This window comes from Aythya marila (assembly GCF_965140915.1).
Source record: "Aythya marila genome assembly, chromosome: 11".
NCBI classification, from domain to species: domain Eukaryota; kingdom Metazoa; phylum Chordata; class Aves; order Anseriformes; family Anatidae; genus Aythya; species Aythya marila.
This window is the reverse complement of record NC_139052.1, coordinates 15,574,536-15,580,818: the sequence shown is the minus strand read 5'-3', so window position 1 is coordinate 15,580,818 and position 6,283 is coordinate 15,574,536.

Below are 6,283 nucleotides of genomic sequence, written 5' to 3'. Positions count from 1 at the left end.
CGTGACCACAACCAGCTTCTCTCTGGGGAAATCCATGCCATAGGAAGTATTTTCGAGGCATTTTACAGTTGGGTGAACTGAGACAGGATGAAGTGAGTTGTTTGGGGCAGAGGTGGAAAGGGACGTGTATGTTCTCACTCCTCCATCATGACCATCAGCTCCATCTGTCAATCCATCAGCTCACAATGCCAGGCTCCAGTGTGATTCCTATTAGTCTGCAAAGTGCTGCATGTTGATGTTTTGGTTTGATATTTGGAGAGCTCTATGGAGATATTTAATTAGACAAAATTAATTTCTTTGAGAACAACCTTCTGGCAGCACTTTGGAAAATGCTAGGAAGCTTGTGTTGTTCTGACACTTAAAAATTGGTATTAGCCACTTCCTAATTTATTTCTAAAAGGACAATCAAATCACATCATCCCCCAGGTCAAACGATAGCTGCGTCTTGCCTGCCAGACACACTACCAGAAGATGAAGTGCCAGACCTCCTCCTTAGAAGCCACTTCCCACAGCTGCCAAGCCCTTTACTCGCTGTTCTTACCCTGAAAGGCTTCCCTTAGCTCAAGCTGCCTCTGTCCATGTCACTCTCTGTCCCTTTTTGCTGCTGCACGTTCTCCACAAAGGTGTCATAGTGGTGGTCAGAGGTGACAGGCAAATGTCTCTGCTGTGCAGAACGGCATCAGTGTGTGGCATGTGAGTGCTGGCGATCCCCCCATATCTGGAGAGAAAGGAGCCACACGAGTCAAAGCGCCCAGGGGCAGGGCGAGCACAAGCTGTGGGCACACACACATGGAGGCCACGTCTCACCAGCAGCTTTGTCACCTTCCCAGTGCCCGTGGGCTCTGGTGACAACCAGAGAGGCATGGCAGGGTGGGAGCAGTAGCGGTGACCTACATGCCATGGCCTCTTGGGCTCAGTTACATCTGGGAAGAGCCCACTGGGTTGGTGGCTGGCAGAAGAGCCGTGTGAAACCATGCATCCTCCTACCACAGACCACTTCTTTAAAACAGGTCCCAGCCTTCTTCTCCATGGGAGTTTTCTGCACTTCACGTGCTTCTCTGTAGGAAGCAGAGGGATGAAGCTGCACCAAAAGCTACAGTGGTTAGCCCTCTTCTGGCACAGTCTGAGCAATGCAGCGGTAACAAAGGGATGCGTGCCACGGTGTCTGCTTCATTCAGTCTCCTCAGTTCCCTTTCATTTTCTCCAAAATTAAATTAGGATTTATGTGAACCTTAAAAAAAAATCCACTCGCATCAAGCCATACAGCAAAAAGGAAACTATACTTAAACACTTAATTAGGGAATGTCTGAAGAGTGCTCTGCAAGTGGTATGGTGCTGGCGCACGCTACGCATTTGGTATTTAAATATAGCTGTATACACTCCCTCGGCCTCCTGAACTGCCGAAAACCTCCTAGCAGGTGATCACAAGCCTTTCTATAATTGAAATGAACTTAATCCTGACAAAAATGTAGCAGCAGCTGCTGTGAAAGCTGTGGCTGCTTTCCAAGTATTTCTTACATTACTCTGGTTTGTATATTAAAAAGAGGCTGATTGCTGTGTTGCAGATTCCTGCCACAGAGTGTCTCTTTACAAGAAAGCTGTTGTGTTTTAGATTTAGGGGCTTTGTTGTATTTTTCATAAGAACAGCTTTCTCTCGTGTGATGATTGCCATGCAAGGATCCGAGCTGCTCAGATATTAATTACTTATGGCCTGCAACAATACTCTAAAGTAGCAGTAAAATATGGATATCCCCTCTCCCTCTCACAAACACACATGCTGGAGTGACACATGTAGGCAGTTGCATACTTACACACGAATATGGTACAATACCAAGCTCGATATTGCAAAGCCAAAGCCAACAGAGCTTTTAAATTCCTGGACCACACCGATGGGACCTCCTGACTGCCCCGGAGTCCTCCTACAAAACAGGTCTGGCTCTGCACAAAGCATCTTTCATTTCAAAGCTTCCTCAAGCGCTGCGGCGTGCCTCCCCTGGGTGAGCACTGGGGGGCCCACACTAAAGGCTGTTCGAAATTTACGGGGAGAGACATTTTGTGCCTAAGACTGCCAGAGAGGTTGGCTGAAGCAATGAAGGAAATGTTTGTCACTGCCTCAGCCCCAGTCACAAAGTTAGATTTTGGACAAAAACGGGGTGTTTGGCTGAAGAGGGAAGGGCAGAGCTCCGTTTGGAGGTGGAAGAGGCGAGCTGCCTGCTCAGACAGAGGGACAGAGGCAGCAGGCAGCCAGAAGGAGACAGAAGAAACACCTGAAACTGAATCTAACCTCCGTGCCACGAATCTCTGCCTGGATCCTGACGTGCTGTGAATTGCTGGGACAAGCAGCAGCTCCTCACCTCGTTCCTGACTGCTGGCTCCTGTGTGAGACCTCACCAGCCCGGCGTGGCTCCTCCGAGGCCGCTGGTGCAGCCCGACCTCCCCTCTGCCATCTCCCTTCTTTCTCTCATTTCCCAGGGTCTCTCTTGGTTTGCTGGGCCATGGTGCCACCTGGCATTTGTGCACCACCACAGAGCAATGTGCCCAGCAACTTTTCTGGCAAGGCGAAATGTCTTCCCCTCTAACCTAGCAAATTGTCCCCGCTGCGCATCTGGGAAGAGATGGGCTCATAACTTTCACAACAGCTTTTCCAGAGCAGGCACCGAGCTCCTGCTCCCCCAGAGCCACCGCAGGAATGAGAAGGGGACAGAATTTGAGAAATCAGGGCTCCTGCAAACTCCACCACCCAAGTGAGGGGCTGGGGAACCGCTCTGCTGCCAGTGCTTTGCCCCAGTGCTTTCACACGGTGCAGCTCCCTGCTGCCAGCCCCGCTCTGCAGAGCCGCATCTGCTCCCCCCGTGTCTGCTTTATGGCTTAGGCTCCCAGCGTGGAAAACATTGACTCAGTCTTATTCAAACTCTTTTTTTGCCCTGAGCAAGCCAAGACACACACGCTCATTTTTAAAAGTGTGACATCTAAGGCTGTTTAAAGGGCAGAACAGAAGATGGTGCTGCTGAGCCAACATATTTTAGCAAGAAAACTTCCTTGGACTTGCTGTCTTTTGACAGCTCCTGTTCCAAAATAACCTTTGTTTAAACTGAAGAGTTGTCAAGGAGATAAGTTTGAGCAGCACAAGAGCTACAGAGAAACATCCCACAGCCACTTCCCTCGTGGAGCAGAGATGTGGTGAAATATTGATGGACCAGCCTCCCTAATTGTATCTCCTACTGAGGGGCTAGCTTGAAATCCGGAGCTCTCCTGCTTTGTATTCGGCACTGGTGGGATGAAGCAATGGGATCTCTTGCAGAGCTACATGGGCAATTGGTTTGGGATGTATGTGGCTAATGAACAGACATCAGCCAGGCAGCTTTGTGGGAGCTAATGAAATGTTCAGTACAAAACGCATCACCTCCAGGTATCATCTGTGCCTCACTCCTGGAGCTTAATCCTCTTCTCTGCAGCTGCCCGAGCAGCCCCACTCTCTGTTTACTGAAGTCTTCTCCATGTCAAACAACAGGAGCAGTGGAAAGAACAAAAGAACTTTTGATCATCAAACTGGGCAAAATGATGTCAAGCTCTTAGGCTGTATTTTTTTTTTCTTATTGGGACTTGTGTTATTCAAAATGCAAGCATGCAAAAGAAAGGCAAATAATTTCCACCCACAGTGCTGGCAGCTACATATTTTCTATAGAGAAATTTTAGCTCAGACTGAGAACAGCAATGGGAACCTTCTTAAGCTCCTTTGTTTTCCAGTTCCAGGGTACCCTCATGCCTCCACAGTTCACCTTCCCTCCAACCAGATTTCAGATGATAACATGCAAACCCGCCCAGGGTACCAGTGGGAAGGCTGCTTATTAGGCTCGCTGGTTCTGGGAAGTTTGGTGGTTTGATGGAAAGAAACATCCTAAATGCAGATGCCTCTTCAAAATCCAATTTACTCGGCAGCTGTAAATGAAGTGGCTGTAAAAGAAGAGGCTGTCTCACAGTATTTCATTTTCTAACTCTTGTGGCACCTGGAAACGCAGCTGAGCATCTAACATAAAGTGATGCTGAGCACGGGGATCACATTCCACGCTGTCCCTTCTGGCAGCTCCACGCTTGGCGAAGTCCATGTGGATTGCAGGGCTAGGAATTAGAATTCATGCAGCATCCCAGCATATCACCACGATGACAAATGAGGTCTCTACCGCTAATTCTTCTAGAAAAGGACGCCGCACGTACATATGCCTGTGGCAGCACAGATGATGACTGCCATCAACAGTTGGAATTCTTCACTGCTTCTGGCCTTAGCAGAATTTTCCTGGCTTGATGGAGCCGCTGCATCTTCTTGTTTTCACTTCTCTGGCTTAGGAGCAAGAATAATATTTACCTATTTTACAGGCCACGCTAGAAAGATTAATTAGCTAATGCTTGTTGAGTACTCCAAAAATATAAAGCAACAAATGCATTTTAGGGGCTGTGCTCAGTGTGCCTGGAATCAATATATACTTGGCAAAGAAACTAATGAAGGGACCCAGAGGGCTTTGGATACCCACGTTAGCTGTCCTGGTCCCAACCCACAGGGCAGAGCAAACATGTCCACGTGCACCCCAGTGTGAATGTGCCCACAGCTCCCTACGGCAGGGTGAAATGCTGTGCCTTTAGTCTTCTGCTACACAGGTTATGAATTCAAAAGCACCAGCAGTTCTCGCAGAGAAGGCTCATCAGCCTGTTCATGCCCAGAAGCTCTTTGGCCATGGATAAGGCCCCTTCAGGCCAAGGCTGAGGGATCCAAGCACAGCTCGATTAGTACTGCTGACTCCCCGTGGGCACTGTCTTGAGCACACCATGAGAAGAGCCTTTGCCTGAGAAGAAGCCAGAGAGTGGCAGTGCAGCTTTGGAAGCTCAGAACAAGTTACCACACCCAGCCTGAAACAGCTGGTTTTCCATTCTGCAAGGGGGAGGTATCACAGATCAAGGTTTGGTTCTTGATATGCGTGTCCCCAAGCAGAAACACTGAAGCAAAGGTTATGAAAAATGTTTTTGCTCCACTGATTGAAATTCAAGGCAGGTTCAAAAGGTTCCCAGGTCAGAAATGTAAAGACTAGGAACAATGAAGTCCTCGGCATCTTTCTTCAAGAAATGCTGATCTGGGCCTAAATCCTACATCTGGCAATCAAGAGAGTCCAGCAGGCTGAACAGAGAATTGCCTGAAACACCAGCTTATCACCTCAGTTCCCCAGACTGATTTACTCATTGTGTCTCCACATCTGCATTAACAGATACTCACAGGCTTTCATTTTTTATTCTTTTCCCTGTGTTTATGAAAGGCATGGGAACAGTACATGGATCAAACACTGAGAAACCAGGCTGAGAGACCGGTCCCTGCACCTGTAACCCAAAACCACTTAGCAGGAGCCTACACTTGCTAAATGAGATGGTCAGGCTTCAATTATTCCTAGAAAAGCTGCAAGGACAGGAAGAGGCAGAGCATGTTCCAGGACCATTACAGGTTGGAGGGGCCACCTCTTCCTAAAGCTGCGGCAGTTCTCGCACCATTTTCTGTGCAGGAGGTCATGGCGAATCACTAATTAACAAGGCAGGTTAGGCAGGTCCATTGTTGGCCTCCTGTGTGAGCTGGGCAAAAAAAATGAATCTGTCCCCACTGCACTGATTCGAGCTGTAAAATGATATAAATGTAAAATACGTGCGCTGAAGAGACTTGAGGCTTAATATAGGTCTTGTTAAATGTTCATAAAGAATACCGAAGCCCTGAGATTAAGAGGTACACCAGAGGAGAATGATAGGGTTATAAAATCCAATTTTACAAATAACTCATATTTATATAGTGCCTTTCAACCTAACAGATCCCAAAGCTTTTTTTCAACGTAACACCCTGATATACTGTGTTTGCTTTACCTACCGGTTCAAGGCAAACTCTCCTGAAGTGAAATGTGGCAGCTGTGTAATAGCCCTGAGTAGCAGTAACTTTAATAATAGCAAGGCATTTATATGGTCTTACAAACTTCAAAGAGTTAATTCCCTGCCCCTTCAGGAGGCAGACAAGGTTTATTATTCCCATTTCACAAAGGCAATATAACCAGAGTGGACAAGAGTGGAGAAAATCTGCACTCCCACAGATTTATAAAGCAAAATTCTGTGCATGAGCCTAAAGTGCTTTTAATCCCACATAGAGAAAACATATCAACATGTCTTATTAAAAAAAAAGTCCTTTACTAAAAATAATGATGTGGAGAGAGCTCTGATCTGGATTCTAACACCTGCCACTTCTGCTGACAAAATTGCCTCC